Source organism: Aricia agestis, chromosome 7 (genome assembly GCF_905147365.1).
Source record: "Aricia agestis chromosome 7, ilAriAges1.1, whole genome shotgun sequence".
NCBI classification, from domain to species: Eukaryota; Metazoa; Arthropoda; class Insecta; order Lepidoptera; family Lycaenidae; genus Aricia; species Aricia agestis.
Genome location: NC_056412.1, coordinates 3,248,303 through 3,270,382, shown reverse-complemented (window position 1 = coordinate 3,270,382; position 22,080 = coordinate 3,248,303). Strand labels below are relative to the sequence as shown.

The 22,080-nt window shown below is 35.2% G+C and overlaps 1 protein-coding gene and 1 long non-coding RNA gene across 2 annotated transcripts in view; one reads left to right on the top strand and one right to left on the bottom strand.

Moving 5' to 3' along the window:
- The window catches only part of LOC121728955, a 51,236-nt gene that overhangs the window by 24,340 nt on the left and 4,816 nt on the right, over positions 1–22,080 (bottom strand). The gene's annotated exons all lie outside the window — the stretch shown is intronic.
- On the top strand, positions 1,785–21,377 carry LOC121728966. Its single transcript, XR_006035899.1, has 2 exons — positions 1,785–1,833; positions 21,339–21,377. It is a non-coding gene; the product is annotated as an uncharacterized LOC121728966 (long non-coding RNA).

Sequence of the window (22,080 nt, the reverse complement as noted above, 5' to 3'; positions counted from 1 at the left end):
AATATCAGTATAGATTAAGTATGGATATAATAAATATTACTAGCTTTATTTATGTGACAGTTAATTGTAACGAACTATAATATACCAGAAGCAATAAAGTATTTCTACTCTAGTGCACACAAACACAGTCAAAAAGGAAATCCAGTGACACGATGATTTCCGATCTATACATATTGGCCGGACGTGTATTTACGGAAGAAACAGAGCGCGCTGTTCAAATGGCCCAGTTTTCCGACCGGATCTACTTCTTATTGAGTTACTGTTTGGAAACGTAGAATGGAATTAAGCATCTGTATTTCACTTTGTGACTCATTGACAACGAATAATGCGGAATTTGTGGTAGACGCTGCTTCAATCAATTTTCTGAGAAATACGCAATAGTACACTATGTGCTTTTATACTTTATCTATTCCAAATGTTATATCAATCGGTTTAGCGGCATGATGTGTGAAGAGATAAAACATGTACAAAAATATAGATAGCCAAAACACTTTCGTATATGCGCCCGAACAGCCGCCTCTTTATCCCCAAGCGGCCGGATCCGGCCGCGCTCTTTCATTCGATCGAGTTACGTATTTCGTTGACTTAGAGACTACTTTTGTATGAAGAAGTTTGGTTAGTTACGATCTATGATAAATTTGCCACATTCTGAATGCAAAATATTATACAATCTGTGGTCGACGAATATTTTTCAGTCATTTGAAAATCGTGAATTTTTTCGTGTGTGTTCTGCCATGTTGTGTAATTTGTTTGATATTATTGATGGAATTAACGAATGTAAGTAGTAAAATAGTTTAATTTAGTAATTATAATTAATACATACTTTTAGATAATCATTTGAAAGAAATACTTACATCGTAATAACTTCTAGTTTACACTAGAAAAGTTATTTTTTATTTATGTGATTTGAACGCGATTTGTTTAATATTTTTGTAAATGATTGACGTTAAAAGCTTATATTATCGTGTACAAAACGATTTAAGTCCTATTAATAGTATATAATAGTATCGTTTTGGTAAAACAATTAAGATAAAAATTACGTATTTGTAACGGCTTTTTGCCGGCCGCGGCCATTTTGAACTTTATTTGTATAGCACTAAGGGCGAAGTTTGCTTGTGTATAATACGAAAACCGGTTTTTGTTACTCTTACGAGTCATAACTCTTATTTGTTTATTGATAACATCTCAAGTTATTTCAAAGAATTGTTAACATAAACAGTTTGTATAGCTCTGTGTTATTGAGATTATAATAATGTATTAATATATTTGTTGCGAAATATTTAGAAACATAGATTTCAAAGTTTACAATGGTGAGACGAATATCACATCTGACTAAATACTATATTAAGATGGCTTGATAGATAGAAAATTTAACATATATTATAATATTTTTCACACAAACATAAAATATGGATTAGATGTAAGGTTATTACATTATTTGTACAAAGAGGGTAGGCCGGGTGCCATTTTTTTTTGCACACCACGTACCCTAAATTTTTGCAAAGATTTTGGCACTTACTGCAAGGTTAGGCAGTTACACCGCAAGATTACAAGTATGCATAGAAATGACAGTGCGGTCGCGCCTCTATTTAAATAAATCGTTACATCCATTTGTTTGAGATCTCTGTGGCTCAGTTGGTGGCGCGTTGGTAGCTCAAGCCGGGGGTCGCGGGTTCGAATCCCGACGGAACAAATAAGTTTTCAATGTTCCTGGGCCTTGGATGTGTATTATAATTTAAATATATCTATGATATAGGTAATAAAAATCTTAAATATATGTATAATATAAAAGTATATTTCCGTTATCTGGTACCTGTAACACAAGTCCTTCAGGTACTTAGCACGGGGTCAGAATGACGTGCTGTGAAGCGTCCATGGATATTATTATTATTATCTCGCGGTGTAGCGGTCAAACCGTACGTTCACACTGCCGCATATATTTCCAGCCGTATCCAGGCCACGCTACGGTCTATCGGAGAAGTCCACCTGTGCAGGTAGGCCTGCGCAGGTAGACCGGAATATGTGGGAATAGACCTGTGCATTTTTTTGAAAATCGAAAATCAATTCTTTCGAGTGACACCTGCGCTGGCATAACTGCACGGGTGATCTTTCCGGTAGACCGTGGCGTGTATGGATACATTAGAATACATTCATAACACACCTTTGCACTATGAAATATTTTGACTGATGATTTTTATTCAATTGTCACGAATAATAATTTATCGCAAATTATTCATGGTTGAACTCCAGTTATAATCGACAATCAATACCAACGCATTTATCACGTGGCACTTTCAATGATAAAAAGTGTTAACGATGTTCTATAGTAAATAATAAATTTTAATATTATAATTTTTTGTTATATGTTATGAGATTTTTGCAATCTAAAATCTAAGTCTATAAAAAGTTTACGAAATTATATTTAATCAGATTGATGTATTTCTAATATATATATATATATATATATATATATATATATATACTATCATTAGAAATACGAATTCTGTGTTACCTCCTACGCTTAAGCCACTATTCCGACTATAATGGGTGAATTCTCTGTGCTCTAGAGAAAGAGAAAGATAGCTTATACCCCAGAAAAATGCGATTTAAACGAATTTCGAAACAAAATTGCGGTTAAAATGTAGTACTATAAATTATATTTTAAAAAGTTTTGGATAGAAAACCCGTTAGAGAGTCCGTTATGAAATGCTCGGGTGGCGTGCTACGGAATTAAAATAGTTCGCAGTTCACACTATAATATATTTTCAACTACTGCGCTGTCTGTGCCAAACTAAAGTAATATAGTGTCACGAAAAGTGTTTTTAATTTAGTCGGACGAGTGCAGGGCTATTTCGTCTAAAGGGGTGTGCACAAAGGATTATGTTTTACTAGCTGTTGCCCGCGACTTCGTCCGCGTTAGCATAGTAGACCACGTCCCAAGTATTATTGTACAAAAATATTCAATGTACAGAATTTACCTTCCTACGATTTTATTATATTTAAATGTTCCGCGCGGCTTCGCCCGCGTACTTTAGGAATTTTACGCAACTGTACATTTTTCCGCAAAAAAAAATAGCCTATGTCGCTTCACGTGGTCTATTCTTCATGTTTGCCAAATGACATAAAAATTGCTCCAGTAGTTCTTAAGATAATAAGCAATTTCATATAATTACCCCTGTTCTTCCCGCATTTTCCTCTATTTATTCGCTCCTATTAGTCTTAGCGTGATAAAATATAGCCTATAGCTTTTCTTAATAAATGAGCTTTCTAACGATGAAATAATTTTTTAAATCGGACCAGTAGTTCCTGAGATTAGCGCGTTCAAATAAGCCCTTTCAAATAATTTCCCTAAGTTTTCTCCACATTTTCCTCTATTTCTTCACTTTTATTAGTCTTAGCGTGATAAAATACAGCCTATAGCCTTTGTCAATAAATAGGCTATCTAATACTGAAAGAATTTTTCAAATCGGACCAGTAGTTCCTGAGATTAGCGCGTTCAAACAAACTCTTCCGCTTTATAATATTAGTACAGATTTTTCCACATTTTCCTCTATTTCTTCGCTCCTATTAGTCTTAGCGTGATAAAATATAGCCTATAGCCTTCCTCGATAAATGGGCTATTTAACACTGAAAGAATTTTTCAAATCAGACCAGTAGTTCCTGAGATTAGCGCGTTCAAACAAACAAACAAACAAACTCTTCCGCTTTATAATATTAGTATAGAAGTATAGATTAACATTTTCACGTCAGTAATATTGTTTATTTAGTCACTGAAGGTGGATTAATTGTAAAGGTGTATTGAAGGGCATAGTCTATTTTATTTATCCAAAAAAACTTTTTTAGTAAGTTTTCAGAAATAATAGAGTCATCACATCAATACATATTGGAAGACTAAATTATTAGTGTATAGTATTTTGGCTAATATCTATATTAGCTATGACTATATTAGCTTTCTACATTTCAACAAAAAATATTCATCTCTTTCTTTCCCAATAACCTTAGTAAACGAATAAAAGAAGGATTTTTTTAGATAAGCACCATGATGATGATTGCGTCGTGTGTACGTGCTTTAACCCTGCAGTAGCCAGCGACGATTAGGCAGCATGTGACTATCTCACCGGACAACGTTAACCCTCGCGCTATCTCTACCGCTACTGGGGCCTCATTTACCCCATTTTAATTTTCATATGTAAATAAAGTGATTACACAAACATCTTTAGACCGTGTTCAAATTGTTTGTGTTTTGTTAATGCTGGGCTTTGAATGTTTTTTTATGCTAATGTTTCGCGATTTTTGTTTTTTTACGACCAGGAAGGAAGAAGCGCACAATAAAACGAAACGACTCTTCCGGATGTTTTAGGGTTCAGTAAACTAACCACCGAACCTTATTATTTTGGTACTAGATGCCCGAAACTCCGTTTGGGCCAGGCCCCAACAGTGCGTTGCGGCGTCGCATCGTAAAAATCTAGACGTCGTAGAACGCACCGTGGAAATTTGCGAGATTTCCGATGACATTTTTGCGTTGTGACAATGCATCGCATTTCTGTGCGATGTTGTTTTTGCGATACGACGCCGCAACGCAGTATTGTGACCTGGCCCTTACGTCAAAATTAGTAATTTATCTCGCGGAAACAAATATATTTTAACTCAGACTAGCGTAACTAGGATTAATATGAGTAGATTATGACAACGGTAACCTTTTTATGAATTAAATTGGACTTATGTTACATTTGTGTTGTATGTAACATAAGTCTCCCTGGTGAACACAAGTAGCAGAAATACAGAATGTATTGTAACCCAGATTGCATTTGGTAATCTGGGTTAAAATTGCTATTGTAATCGTTTACATTACCAACGGTTAACCTGTTTATGGATTGAACTGAGCTTATAGGTACCTTCATTTATTTTATCACCTAGATTACAAAACTTACAAAAAGTTCAGGCAATATAGGGGACAAATATTTGATGACAAAATGTAATTACAACATGGTATAAACGACCCCTGCTCGTGGGTGGGTAATGAGTCCAGTCAGCGTTATGCTAACTGCCGGCCGCTGGGGTTAACGACCGATAACGAGTTATCGGGCCTCGGCAGGGACATCCTTACCCGGACTCGTGATTTCAGGGAAAATTGCCTCCGATACACACGCTGAAACGGTTATGATTCTGTGTTATATTCACTTAAGGCGACAGAAGGGCCAATTGCGGATCTGGGATGCTATTAAACTTTTATCTGTGGCGGTACCCACAATTAGCGCCACATTCCTAAATCGCGCTATCGGAGTTCTCTAAGTGCGTCGGTATATACACGACAACTGAAATCAATCACGTGGGCTTCGGCCTGACTGAGTATAGAAGCTCGGTCGGAAGATCTTCCTTTGCGGCCATCATGCATATCCTCAATCCCCACATACCTAAATGTTATATTGTATTTTTAATCCACGATTAAATTTTAATCCAGAGTGGCGAAAATAAGCTAAAGTAAAATAAATTACTAACTTCTTGAGCAAATCTAAGTTATTATTATTATTTACACTGTTTCACCACTTCCTGATAAGGCTTATCCATCAATGAACTTGACAGATCAAGCATGGAGTTTGGAGATTCTGTCAAAAAAGTTTTGAATAGCCTATTAGACACTTTATCAGGAAGCGGTGAAACATGCCCTAAATATTATGTATTAATAAGCCGTACTCGGATCGTATTCAACTTTTATCTAAATGTTATAACGATCCACGATTTTTAATCCGGAGTGGCGAAAATAAACCAGAGTAAAATAAATTACTAACTTCTTAAGCAAATCTAAGTTATCATTATTATTGCTAACTAGCTGTCCCGGCGAACTTCGTATCACTTAAAAACCTTCCCTGGACTTCAGGGATTATATTTTTAAGACTAAAATTAGCAGAATCGGTTCAGCCGTTATCGAGTTATAGCGTTACTAACAATTGGAAATCCATTTTTATATATCGACTGCTCCTAGGTAGACTATCGTAACATCAAAAACACAACTTTACAGGAGGAGCGTTTAAAGTTGCAAATTTGAACCACGACTTCATTTTTTAACCGATTGTTATAAAATTTGGCATGAGCAACAATAATAGTGTCCTAACACTATTATTGTTGTTATATAATAATATAGTATTTTATTGCATAAGTTAATACCTATATTATCTTATGCAATAAAATACTATATTATTAGCTTGGTTTAGCTGAAATTGTTGTTGCGATATTATTCTTTGGAAAATCTTTAATGAAAATTATTGCAACTAACACTTACCACTGTTTACTTTGAAATTTCTCCTTTTTAAAATATTGTAACGTTTACTTACTATACTATACGGGAGACTTCTTTAACGTTTTTTATGGTATGTAAGACATATCATAGTTTACAGGGGAATTGCCTAATTCGAATTTATAGTATGTTTGAGAAAATAAATTATTTATAAATTATCTTTTCTGAAATAAGTGTGAAATACCTTTAAAAATTGTTTTATAAATTTTAGAAGTAGGTAGTTGACATGATTTATACCATTAATGTGCAAAAAAGTGCTAAAATATAATAAGTAATCAACTTAATTGGCTAGCAAAGCATCATCAGTAGCAAAATTTTTATTATAAATAATATTCTGTAACCTTCTTAAAGAATTCATATGATAAGCTTTATAACTTAAGAGTATCACAATATATAATCCGCTATTAATTATTATAAATGCGAAAATATATATCTGTTCGTTACCTCTTTACACCCAAACAATTTTCCTGACATTTGGTATGAAGATACTTGGAGTCCTGGGAAAGGAAATTTTTATACTGGGATAGGAAGAATCCTACGTCCTTTACTATATGGTCCCCGCGAGACAAACGAATTTTTGGCCCTACGGAGTTGTGGGCATCAACTAGAAAATCTTAAACACTGCTAGGTATTTTAATTTCATGTCGCTGATTTTTGTTAAGGCCTGTTATCAATTATTATTTCTTTATTGCTATCACATGGGTCCACTATTACAGACAATGGCTCCTGTGAACCAGATACACGTTAATTAAAGAATTAGGATGGCTAAGAGTGCTATGTGTCAAATGCGTAAAGACTTGCGTCGCAAAATGTTTTCTTTAAGAAGTAATACAAAACTGTCTACATTTTAGTATACAATACACCATACTTCAACAGACCGGAGATATATCGACGCCTTCGAGATGTGATAATGAAGAAAAATACTCCAAATTTCAATTTACAGACACAGACAGCTTTCGGAACCAACGCGTCCATCGTGGCTAAGCTAAAAGTTATTTTTACAAGGCTCTTTACCACAATATGCCTCAAATCTATTTTAGAATACTATGGACACATAATATCCAAAAAGAAAGGAGACCATATTAAAATAGTCATTGGTAAGGCTGAGGTCGAAAGACCGCGGGGCCGCAGTCCGATCAAATACGCACCTAAATTATTGAGTCCATCGTTTACGACGCTCTTCAAGTGGCTGAAGATAGGAAAAGCTGGCTTAACATTATTTAAGGAAGGTTATATAAAGGGAAGGTCACGACCCTCTGACATGAGGAATACGACTACCGGAAGGGGATCACTTGGGATACTAGTACTAGTTCTTGAAAAAATTTCAGGAAGAAAAAAGAGATCATAAAATATAAACTAAGTACAATATATTATTACATAAATTCAAAAATGTGTTTGTTTATTTGTCCATGGACATTGGGCATATTGCCTCCTCACGCCTAAACCGCTTAACCGTTTTTTTTTCTGATATACTGTATGGGAATACTTTGAATCCCGGAAAAGGACATGGGATATTTATATCCCGGAAAAAGGTTCCGTTCTCGGGCGACAAACGGGTAAAGACAAGTTGGCCTTGAATAAGATTAGTATTCTCAACAGAGCGAGATAGTATTTCAGTGCGATGCAACGCCTATAACTCTACAAGGAGAAGATTCAGCCTCATGTCGAATACTGTTCTCATCTCTGGGTAAGGGCGACAAAATACCAACTATTCCCTCTGGAAAGTAACCAACAAAGGGCCGCTTAGATTGTAGCCAGCCATAGTGTTTCAAACAAGCCAGATCCCTTGGAATTATGCTCAGACGTGGCTTCGCCCTGCTGCTGCTGTATCAAGGGGAGGTGCTTCATTATCACACCTCTTGCAACATTTCAACATCGTTCCACGGGAAAATTTACCATCTTGATAAGTCTTTCACAATAAATCAGAATCAAACTGCCGCCAGCAGCATTTTCTGGACCAATATGATCTGAAAACCTGAAGAAGAAAGCGACCTTCTTAAAAAGCTGGCAACGTATTTCAACTCTTCTGATGTTGCGAGCGTCCATGGGTTGTCCACTTGCTTCCCATCAGGTGCTCTTTTGCCCCTAATGTCATAAATAATAGTTGTTATAAAAGAAATAGATCGGCAAAGTATCGTATGTTAATGAATAGTACAACGTAGAATGTAGTAGGATATAGATACAGTAAAAAATAATATTTTCCGTAGTAGAATATTGTATAATTAACATACAATATTTAACTTAACTTAAATTCCAACGGACAAAATCGTAAGTTACACTTGCAATATATTTTTCAATAGAAGTTCCAATGTAAACTAATGTAAGTAGTACAAACTATAGTTTACGTTAATCTTTATCCGGCGTAGACAATCGCAACTTATACATACGATGTGTGAATTCGGGCACCTGCTCCCCTATTATTCCGTGTAGACTATCGCTAAGGGACTTACAATAAATAACGTCGGAGGCGTTTGAAACATACTACAGTTTACGTCTCGAAAAAGGCACTTATACTTCGAATTTAATATTTTTTCTTGAAGGTCCTAAAAGATCTAACATAATTATATGCATTTTCGCAATAAAACGAAATTTGCCATTTTGTGGCTTACGATAGTCTACCTTAGGAGCAGTCGATATATAGATAAATATTATGTAATAATTAGCCATCGATGACTTTATCTTTTGTATAATATAGAATTATAATAGCTAGTTCTTAAGATGGCGGTGCGGCGTAGCAATAGTCGTAGCAAGCTGTCTACGCCATGCTACGCCGTAGACAGCTTCGTAAACTTTGTTCGCTCAAGTGCTTTAATACAATATCGGATGTCAGCCACTGAATATTGTACTAAATTGATTTTCTATGTAAGTTACCTAGATTTTGGACATGTGTCTAGCATCTAGTTTTGAATTAATACAGCGCTGACTCGGCACCGAAACCAGTAAATCCGTCGCTATATCAATATTTGTGTATGAATGTAGTCTATGTCTTTTTTTTTTATGAAATGAGGGGGCAAACGAGCATACGGGTCACCTGATGGAAAACAACTACCGTCGCCCATGGACACTCGCAGCATCAGAAGAGCTGCAGGTGCGTTGCCGGCCTTTTAAGAGGGAATAGGATAATAGGGGAGGGTAGGGATGGGAAGGGAAGGGAATAGAGGAGGGTAAGAAAGGGAATAAGGGGTAGGGGATTGGGCCTCCGGTAAACTCACTCACTCGGCGAAACATAGCGCAAGCGCTGTTTCACGCCGGTTTTCTGTGAGAGCGTGGTATTTCTCCGGTCGAGCCGGCCCATTCGTGCCGAAGCATGGCTCTCCCACGTCATTTATTTTTAGTTCACCTACATGACCACTTAACACCCTAAAACCCTTCCCTGGACTTCCATTAATATTTCAAGTCTAAAATTTAGCTAATCAGTTCAGGCGTTCTCGATTGTAAGTGAGACTAACAAAATTTTAAATTCATTTTTATTTATATAGATAGATTAATTTCTAGACTAGATGACGCCTGCAACTCCGTTGCGCCAAATTTCGTTTATCGCGCGGGAACCGTACATTTTTCCGGGATAAAAAGTATCCTGTCCTTTCCTAGGACATAAAGTATATCCAGACCCAATTTTAGCGGTTCAGTGGTTTTACCGTGAAGAGGTATCAGACAGAGAGATAGATAGAAAAACACATTTTTGAATTTATAATATTATAATATATACTTATATTGTACTCGGCGAAACAAGGCGATAGGGGTCATTGACACCTTGTCCAAAACTTGCCATTTTCTACCGTGATTGTCAATGAAATGTCAGATGTTGCCAATCGCGGTTTGTAAAATGACAACTTTTTGACAGGGAGTCAATGACCGCTACCGCCATGTTTCATCGAGTACAGTATAGTATGAATTAATCAAGTCACATGTCGACGTAGCAACCGTCGTAGCAAACGCGTAGCAGTCTACGCCGTAGACTACTACGCTCATAGCTAGCCCTTGTTCGTACATTGGACAAGGACAAAAAATAAGCCAAGTGCGAGTTGGAAATTATCACTTAGTCGCAGTGACTATAATAAGAGAAAATATATTTTGTAACAATTTATTCTACTTAACATGAATTTCAAGTTCTTGTGATACAGCCTGGAAACAGGCAGATGAACAGGCAGCGATGTGTAAGTAATTGGGTCCCGTTTTTACCCTTTGATTATGTAACCATGCATTTAAACTAAAAATTACGGAATATACGTGGAGGCCGAAAAGGAAGATCTTCCAACCGAGAGAGAGACCACTTTTTTGTTTCAGTTGTATATATATTATCCCAAAAATTTTTAATATTTTTTCCATTTTTGTATCAAAATCCTATTGCGGTTCACAGATTACATCTACTTACCAAGTTTCAATAGTATAGCTCTTATAGTTTCGGAGAAAAGTGGCTGTGACATACGGACGGACAGACAGACAGACATGACGAATCTATAAGGGTTCCGTTTTCTGCCATTTAGCTACGGAACCATAAAAATGAATTGGAAGTAAATATTCAGGGGGTTGACACATTCGAATGAAATTAAAAAATACAATGTTATTTTTTATAAATAAACAAATTTTCATTTAAATAAATGTAAAAATTGGCGCGGCTTTTTCACACCCCCTTTATCTTCGATGTAACAAAGCTAGAGATTTAGAATTTCGGTGACTAGGAGCAAGTATTAAAACTACTCCAAATTACATAACATTTCGATAAATAGTTTAATAGTTACGGATGATCAAAGTTATTACATTTTGTCACTCACTGACTGACCAAATTACATAACATTTCGATAAATAGTTTAATAGTTACGGATGACCAAAGTTATTACATTTTGTCACTCACTGACAGACCAAATTACATAACATTTCGAAAAATAGTTTAATAGTTACGGATGATCAAAGTTATTACATTTTGTCACTCACTGACTGACCAAATTACATAACATTTCGATAAATAGTTTAATAGTTACGGATGATCAAAGTTATTACATTTTGTCACTCACTGACTGACCAAATTACATAACATTTCGATAAATAGTTTAATAGTTACGGATGATCAAAGTTATTACATTTTGTCACTCACTGACTGACCAAATTACATAACATTTCGGTAAATAGTTTAATAGTTACGGACGATCAAAGTTATTACATTTTGTCACTCACTGACTGACCAAATTACATAACATTTCGATAAATAGTTTAATAGTTACGGATGATCAAAGTTACTGCATTTTGTCACTCACTGACTGACAGATCATCAAAATTCTAAGGTACTTCTAGCAGACTTAGAACCTTGAAATTTGGCAAGAAGGTAGGTTGTTATCCACAATGAAAGGAAAAATTATGAAACTGGCCAAGTGCGAGTCGGACTGGCGTACATAGGGTTCCGTACCGTAAATTTCTATGGGAGACCCCCTTAAATCACAAGTTTATGTACTTTTTATTACTTATTATTAAAGATGTAATATAATTAAGTATTTTCTGAAATTTTCAAAAACCTTACTTAGGATATGGAGGACCATTATGGATATAGAGCAAAAAAGGGCAAAAAAACGTGTTTGTTGTATGAGACCCCCGATCAATCATTTATTTTATTTTAGTTGGACTATTAGCTTTTATAGCGACAACAAAAGTACATAATTTGTAAAAAAATAAAATATCTAGCTATTGCGGTTCTTGAGATCTAGCCTCGTGACACATGGACGGACGACAGACAGACAGACAGCGAAGTCTAGACTCATTAGGAATAGGCTCCCGTTTTCATACTTTGGGCAAGGAAACCGAAAAACTGAAAAGTATAATATAACTTTATTAAATAAAAGAAAAGATTTTTGTTTGTGGCTTTGCAAGAACATTAAAAATGAGTTTCGACTTCATAATAATTATTTTACGTACAAAAGGAAAAATAGTGTTAACAAAGTTAACAATGAAACTATGATAATTAAATTCGATTAAAATATAAATGAAATCAGAACTACGAGTTGCATGTATTTCACTCCATACTCGCTCGATAGATGGTGTAGCACTCCATTTATATCGCGGTATCGCTTGTTTGCGGAGTATAATTGTTATGGTTTAAAAAAATCCGGGATAGGTCGTAATACTCAATCGAAAGTAACACCGGTGCACGAATAACCTCCTGAAAGTTCAAAAGTTGTTGGGCTATTGTCATAGAATTTGTACTTTGTAAAAGTACCTACCTGTTATTATCAATTAATTTTACGACCTAATACCTAGAGATAGAGAATGGGTGCTAAGCTAAGTACAGAAGAGTTTTAACGTGACCTGAAAAGAAAAAAAACCTTAAAAAAAGAAATGAAATCTCACCAAAACATTAAATGTAAAAAGGGGCCAAGCAAAATATTGCATAGCCATGCAATATATCTATCGTAAAAAGTTTTCAGATCACATTCAAGCCAAGCCTTCAACTTATTTTGTAATTTAAATCAACATTCAGTGAATTTATCAATAGTTTTCTTTATTTTATAATTATTATAGTGGCTCGACAATGAGCACAAGAAAAACAAATATAAAACTTCATATTTGGGGTAGTTCATACTTACACAAACGGCAAGCGTAAAGTGTTTTTTAGTATGTAACGACGCATGTGGACGATGGTACCCAATAAATCCAATCAGTCGCTGATTATTTCTCTAGTGCTCATTGCCAAGCCACTATAATAATTATAAAATAAAGAAAACTATTAATAAATTCACTGAAAAATCAACATTCAGTGAATTTATATATATACAATTTATATCGATATATTTATCGAGTTTGTATATATATTATATATACAAACTCGATAAATATACAACATTTTAAAAATCCGCTAGGTCGATGCCTCAATGATAGAATTTTATACAATGTGTTAAAATATTAACTTAGTTCAATGCACGGTTATGGCATTAAATGAAAAATTCGTGAAAATTAGATGCATCTTTGTGATTTTTTAAGATAATTTTAAGATATCGTGTTTTTGCTCAGATTGAATTCTCGGAAATATAAAGTAGTATAATATAATTTTAGAAAATGAAACAATTCGGGGCTTATTTTCAAGTATAAAAATGAATTATAAAATCGACACTTTAGGGTTAGTTGCCCCCTTAACAAAGCAGCAAAATATTTTATTGAACTTAAAAACTTACAAGGATATTAATTACTTTTATTCTAATTTTTTTCTGAGGCGTAATTCGTAGAATTACGTCTCAGAAATTGGTAATTTTCTTGTAAAACTTTTAAGTGTTGCGCGGTGATCATTTTCTTGTAAAACTTTTAAGGACTTTTTACGGGATTCTCAAATAAAGAAGAATGTAAAACGAATGTTTGAACGTAGCACGTTTTTACAGCCATTAAAGTTTAGGATGAAAGGAACAGTAAAGTTGTATTGTTCTAGAACAAATACTGGATGTTGAGGAAAATTTAAGAATATTTTTTAAGTATAAATACTGGATATTGAGGAAAATTTTAGAATATTTTTTAATTTATACTTAAAAAAATATTCCTAAATTTTTACAAATAACACACAACATTGAACAAATACTGGATGTTAAGGAAAATTTTGGAATATTTTTTTAAGTATAAAATATAAATATTCCAAAATTTTCCTCAACATCCAATATTTGTTCTAGAACAATACAACTTTACTGTTCCTTTCATCCGAAACTTTAATGGCTGATAAATCACTTTTAATCATAAAGTATGAAATTTGTTAAGTTATATATAATTTTGATTCCAACATCCCCTAAATGAAAATATTGTTTTGAAGACTACGTTTTAGTTACTTTGACTTAAGATTTTAGAGTAAAATATATGTATATAATATTATTGTATATTATTATATATATTATATAATACGTTTACTTTATATTTTTCCACATAGCAAACAAAGCTTTAATTCTTTGTTTACAGGTTTCACCTTCGCATGTTGAGTTTTACGTTTTTTATAAACTAAGTAACCAGTTATCTAAAATTGCATGTGGTAATTAAGTATACACGTTGCAAAAACGTAAAATGCTCGAAGCTAAAAAACTATTAGTTTGTGTCAACTTTAATCTTTATTACGTGACCGGGCCGGGGTTTAGCATAAGTTTTTCATATACAATTTAAAATAGGTGTGTTAACATGCTCCGTAGTACTATTAAATAATGCTAAGCAGGCATTAAAGATTATAATATTTTAATGTTAGCGTTTTGTTTGAAGAATTCAGTTTATTTTATCAGCAACGGTAAAGCTGACTTTTCGATCTTTGCCGTAAGCGACCGCGGGCGACAAAAAAAGCCACTTCATGACCTAGGCTACGAGTATAAGTATCAGTTTATAACAATAAAGGTCTAGCGACCCACGCCACCGCTGCTTTGTAGTGGCGTAGAGCAAATGAAACCTAGGCTAAGTAAAAAATGACTCCATTTAATTCATTTTTTGTCTTTCGCGGTCGCTTGCCGCAAGGATCGGAACGGTACCTTAAGGCGCTTTGGTTGTTGCAACTACGTAAAATGGGTTTTTTAAAACACGTTTTTAGTAAAGGAAATGTCATGATTTAAGTATAAAATAAGTACCGTTTTAAAATGAGTACTGTTATAACGCTGTTTTTCATAATTAAATCATTTTATGGCTAAATTACACACTTTCTAGAAAAAACGAAAAATGTAGTATATGTGTCGTAACCTAACGTAAACAATTTGATATATTTTATTTGTGTAATACTAAAAACAAAAGGTTTTTACACCTATTTTCTATTTTCAAGGTACGCGGCGAGCGCGTAACAGCCACTGTACAAGGCGCGCTGATATGAATGTTATTTTAATGTCCTTAACGTCGATATTCGTACTGACAGACATCGACCTGCTTATTTTAGGGACAACTGGGCCTTAAGTTGCTTTATTCGTTTACATTCAGGCATTTTTATGGTTTTATTCTTTAATCGTGGAACTTTTTAACTTTTGTAAAATTTATGTACGTCCGTCTATCAGTCTTCGTTTTACTGTCAAGCGATTGTAATATAATTACGATAGTAGATAGAATAACAGCATAAATTCTTTTATTAGTTTGGGATTTACAGAGTCATAATGTACGTGCTTACTTGGAAAAATAAAGTAAAAAATTATAAAATTGTGCCTTTGACGACGTATAACCCTATTCTCTGTGTGGCTTGATACTTAGCCAGCTACACGTTAGCATAAAATGTGCATATTGAGAAGTTAAACCTTACAATGGATGGTATCACACCGAGGTCGGTCAAACTGAATATTAATGTGTGGTGCATACGTATTCGATTTTATACAGGACACGTTTTCTAGATATGTATACTTGACTTATTTAATAATTTAACGTGCTTATTTACTATGTTTGTTTTGTCGCCCCTCTAGTTTTAAGTTCTAGTGTAATTTCATATTTCTATTATTTTATATTGAATCATATTATTTATAATCAAAACCTATAAAATATAATGTTTACAAACTTTGTATGACACTGACACATAACTGATGATGAATTTTTTTTTTCACAACACTTGACTGTTTGTTTATTCTTTTTTAATTTACTTTCGTGTAATGCCTGTGACATTTATATTTCATTAATTCTTAATAATTTAATGGGTTTAATTAATTTTATGTAATGAGTCATTTTTTTTTACATAATGCCATACAATTTAAAATCATTTTGCACGCCACTTATTAGGCAGAATTTTGGATCTATTTAAGTAATATTGTAAGACCTTTTGTACCACATTTATGCAATAAATTATTCTTATTCTTATTCTTAGAATATGCAAAAAGCCTATGTATTATTCTGCACAAATATTAAATTATTATTAGTGCTAAATTATGACTTAAAATATTATTAAAACTAATATTCTTAGCTTAGCAACGGAAACGTAAAGATGTATCGTAAATAATATATCATTCTTGTATCATTTGAAAACATATACATAATATTACTAAGTACTCACATACGGTTTTACTCGATAGTTACGTGAGTAGAGGAAGGGGGGGGCATGACGGGGATGCGAGGTAAGACGGGGTCACGCAAGATACAAGAAACTAGACTCTTGCGAACAGAAAGCAACAGGCCAATAGGAAGCCATACTCGATCAACCATCAGCGCGACAGAAACAGGGAGTTGGAGTTCACGCGTTTTTTGTTTACAAACGAAAATCACGTCTCGTCGATCTAATTTTACGCAGTTAAAACGTTAAAACTGTAATGTGATTATGACTACCCAATTTATGTCTTTTCTCGTATATGGTTGTCAGTGTCGTTCTTTGTTGTGGTATAGTTGGACAAACGTTCAGTTATTTTTTTCTAAGTCAGCCTTTGGGGTAAGACGGGGTATTGGGTTTTCTGAAATCATCCGAAGGTTTGGGAGGCTGTCAGCTTTGTGGACGTTGGGCTCACAATGCTTGTGATGGTGTGGATGATGAAAACACCCAAGAAATTCATATTTGTATTTATTGTGATTGGATTAGCCTACCCCATCTTGCCCCATTTTCATTACCCCATCTTACCCCATGGTAAGGGGCAAGATGGTTTTTCGAACGCTCCTATTAAAATATCATTTATTTAAAAAAAATGCTTTAAGTTCATCTCCCAAATACTATGCCAAATTGTAGTCAGATAAATAAGACATTGTGCCATAAATAAATAAGCATAATAAACGTAATGATTATAGTGTGTTTTTGGTATTTTCCTAAGATACCCCATCATGCCCTTAGCATATCAAGTGCAATAATTATTTCTACGATAATGTTGAAGCCAAAAAAGGCTTAATTTTGGCTTTTTACTTGTTTGGACGAAAATGTCTAGTCAATATAATTCGATATCTGAGCTTAATTACGCGACCAAATTACGTATCTAATAGATTCGGCAATTATATTATTTTTGTTGACGGACGGACAGACATTTAAAAAATCCTATCTGGGTTTCGGTTTTCGTACTAAAAGTATGTAACTCTAAAGTAGAGTGGAAAAAAACAAAGACGCTTACATGCAGGAGAATTATAAAGGAGTGTTTCAGAATGCACATTATGCTCCGGGCACAATATTCCGTCGACCTATTTTCTACACGGCTTTGTTGACAGATCCTAGGGCCTAGTTGTATTGTGGGTCATACGCATGTACTCGCTAGTCAAGCTTTTAAATATTGTACAATTGTAGTCATAGGGTTATCCTTCAAGAAAATAATACTTCCTATCAATAGTAGCTTTCCAGCTACCTTGACCACGGGAAATGTAAAGAATGAAAATCCGTAAGTGATTATAAATAACGACTACGGGTGTCATTTTAAGTGGCTGCTTAAAATGAAACCCGTAGTGCCCGTAGTGCTTCGCCTCCACGTAACCACGATAATGTCATCCAAGACTAGTTTTATCCATTATCCATACCTGTCAGATAATATATTATACTGCAATCCCATTTGCTTATTGCAATGACGTGCAGATTTTAGACGGACGGCGTCAGTAAAGTTACGGCTTTTAAAAGTTTCGTGCCCAAAGGGTACCCCTCTAGTAAGAAACCCCTAGGCTGCGTTTCCACCGGAGCTGAGCTAAGCTTCGTTGCGAGAAATGTGTTTCTAAGAACCATTAGAAATGCTTCATTTGCCTGACCACGTTCAGCGCAACGATTATATTTGTTCTTGTAAAACACATTCCTCGCAACGCAGCCTAACAACCAACTTTGACGATATTTGGTATGTGGCGATAGCAATGAAATTAATCAGAAGAAAATAGGAGTAGGAAGAAATTCTAGATTACCTCCCCATACAAGCGGGAGACAGCACAAAATTGCAGTGACCGAAAGTCAAAGAACTGTGAGGGAAGCACCATGAGAATAAACGATAGTAATAATAGTGACTACTAAACTAGAGATAAATAAATTTATTGTGTTAGACTGTTGTCAATAATAATTATTGTGACAAAAACACTTGAAGGCACGGAAGTTCCTAGCGGTCCCAAGACAGCTTTAGCATGTTCCTCGGGCTCTCTGAGATCATATCAAAGGGTTTTCGTGGTTGGATACCGCTGTCAATCCTAGCGACACAGGAGATACAGTGGTGGGAATGTGTGGTGGGCCAAAGCCCGTTATAAAATTGTAGCGATAGCGGGGTTGAAACATCCTGCCACTTTGTTAGGTTTCTCTCGCATTAGTGCAGGTGGCAGTTTGTTATGGCTCTCTCATATCATTGCAGGTGCTACGCGGTTGATTGATTGTACCATTAAGCCGCGCTGTAATTTTAATTCTCATTGAAATAGTATGATATTTGGATGATATGTAAATTTTGTCATTCTCGCTAAAACTCGAGGACGGTTAAAACGAGTCATAAAATGTTTGTGAAATGTCCGGGGCAGGTTTATATTATGAGGAAAATTAAATGAAGTTGGGTAGGTTCATAAAATTGCCTTTTAAATGATACTTGATTTATATTTTATAGCTAGAAGTACAAGAATTTTTTAAAATTTATAAAACTCAAAGGTGACTGACTGACATGGTGATCTATCAACGCACAGCCCAAATCACTGGACGGATCGGACTGAAATTTTGCATGCAGGTAGATATTATGACGAAGGCATCCGCTAAGAAAGGATTTTGATAAATTCCAACCCCAACGGGTTCAAATAGGGGATGAAAGTTTGTATATAATAATACTTCTTAACGCGAGCGAAGCCGCGGGTAAAAGCTCGTAACTTATAAAAAAGTCCATATCATGATGTAAGTCGACTTGAGACTGTGAATTGAGATTTAAGAAGGTAATGTTTTAGCTCATTAATTCTAACTTACGACTCTCTTTTAATTCATTATCTAAGGTATTCAGTGAGTAGCCTATAATATATAAGCATAAAATGGCTTATTTAAATGTGTATGTACACGTGAACTTGAATCATTAATACTGGTGACTACAAATTGTTAGAATGGATATGGATTGTTAATTTAAGAAAGTGTAAGAAAAAATCTTCCCGGGGGTAAATCTAAGAACTTGTAAGATTTACGCTAGATAACATTTCCTGGCTTAACCTTCCCAGGTTTTCGTTTTATATTCGAGCACCCAGCGCCCAGCGGCCCCATTGAGCTGTAAATAAATTTTACAGCTCAAGCTTTATAGCAGACCTGCGACTTTATTACGGTTAGACCTTTAAACCTTTTTGGATTAAAATCTTATAAACAAAGGTACTGAAATACTGTATTTTATTGTGCTCCCAAAAATTGGTTAGGATCTCGCTGGATTTCGCATTTCGCTTTATGATGCGCCGTCCGCCGGCAGACTTTTCGGTACAAGGGACATTCTACATAAATAATATCCATAATAATATTATGAATGCGAAAGTGTATCTGTCTGTCTGTCTGTTACCTCTTCACATGCAAACCGCTGAAACGATTTTGCTAAAATTTGGTATGGAGATACTTTGAGTCTCGGGACGGGACGGGACATAGAATGCTTTTTATCCCGGAAAAATGCACGGTTCCTACGCGATAAACTCATTTTGGTGCAACTGAGTTGCGAGCGTCATCTAAATGTGTGTCTGTCTGTCTGTCACCTCTTCACGTTTAAATCGCTAAGGCGATCTATTTGGTATAAACATACTATGAGCAGCAAAATGTACGGCCTCCGCGTGATATACAAATTTTGATGCAACGGAGTTGCGGGCGACATTTAGTATTTTTTATAAATATTACAAACAATCCATTCTAATATTATAAATGCGAAATTGTGTCGTCTGTCTGTCTGTCTGTCTGTCTGTTACCTCTTCACGCTCAAGCCGCTAAACAGATTTTGCTGTTTGGTATGGAGATACTTTGAGTCCCGGGAAAGGACATAGGATACTTTTCATCCCCGAAAAATAGTACGGTGCCCTTGCGATAAACGAACTTTGGCGCAACGGAGTTGCGGGCGTCATCTAGTTTAATATAATTCAAGTGGTATGGCACAAAATTGTAACATTCTTTGGTACGGTAAGAGTATAATAGATATAATGTATGGGGCTTTCGAAAATCTTCTTTTAAATACAGGCCATTTAGCCGAAATTTTTTCGTTTTCGCTTCGTTATAGAAACTCCGATCAAAATGTATGGAATTGACATAAGACGAATCGAACGTCAACGTCATATTAACGAACGATAATGTCAATTCCATACATTTTCATCGGCGATTCTATAACGAAGCGAAAACGAAAAGATTTTGGCTCACCCCCCTGGTAAGTAGTTAAAGACGACCTCGGTGGCTCAGTGGTGATCGCGTTGGTAGCTCAAGCGGGGGGTCGCGGACGTTTGAATCCCGCTGGCGGAACAAAAAGTTTTCAAAGTTCCTGGGTCATGGATGTGTATTAAATATGTGTATCATATCCCCTCAACTGTGGACCAAGCTCGATGTGAAAAATGCGCGCATCTGTGGACCGCGCTCCTGGAGCTCGATTATCACCTTCATGTTTTATTTTAACCACAGTATATCGTAAACTTTATCTTTACCGCTCTAACTTGCACAAAGTGTACTTAATATAACAAAGACGGGCTATAGTCACTTCTAATGACTCTAAAACATACTTACGACGATTGCTAGAAGTTTCAAACTTGACCCTTGTCTTAAAATCGCGCGCGTACTGACAAGTTTTGTTTTTTTTAAAACTTGTGGGTTGAAAAAAAAGTACGGAGAAGAGTGTTTTTCTTATTGATGAATGTTAAATAATGTTTATTAATGTAAATTTCATAAAAATATTTTTAATAATATTTCATTTTCTTATTAAAAGGACAAAAACCTGATTTTTTTGTAATTCCGATTTCAAATTTAAATTAATAAGACTTAACATAGCAAAATAGGATTAAAATATTTTTATTATCTGAGCTTAATTCATACAGATTCCAATGACATAGTTATAATATGCATCCCCCATAAGGAGTTTTAGAGTTATCGTCATTTTAACGCGTCATGCGTGAACATCCAGAAGTAGCCCCACAGATGCGCTTTTTTTTCAAAATGGCCGCCACAGCTGAAGGGCTATAATAAAAATCTTAAATATTGTTGTTACCTGTGACACAAGTCGTTCAGGTACTTACCACGGGGCCAGACTGACGTGGCGTGAAGCGTCCATAGATGTTATTATTATAATATTCGTCTCTGAGTGTGGCAGTTAAATTGGGTATGGTCTATTTATAAAGAAACTCGACTTGTAACTTTTGTGTTAAAGTACTAACATTATTGAAAATTCGAGCGGTGTAAAGAAGTCAAAGAGTTACATATTGACTTTGACGCGGGTAAAGTCGATAGTCGATGCACCGATTAACGGAACTCGATACGCTTGTCCTGTCCGCTGAGCTCGGGTGTTCCCCGCGCGCTGAGCTCGGGGGTTCCCCGGCCGCCGCCTGAACTGTCGCGATACTGTATAAATTACAACCCCACTATCTCACGCAGTATATTACTTGTACAAACATTCAAATAAAGAAATCTTCTTTCGAAGCTAATTTGCAATCTATCCATACTAATATTATAATTGCGAAAGTGTGTCTGTCTGTCTATTTGTTTGTTACCTCTTCACGCCCAAACCACTGAACCGATTTTGCTGAAATAGGGTATGGAGATACTTTGAGTCCCGAAAAAGGACAAAAATACTTTTTATCCCGAAAAATTTACGGTTCCCGCGCGATAAGAAATTTGGCGCAACATCTAGATCTCCCCCGCAGTCATCTAGTCCACAATTAATATAACCAAGCAATCATCTACTATATTTGTACTACATTTCATTAAAACTTATGGTTTTGTATAAAGTCTGTCACAAGCAAGATTTCATACA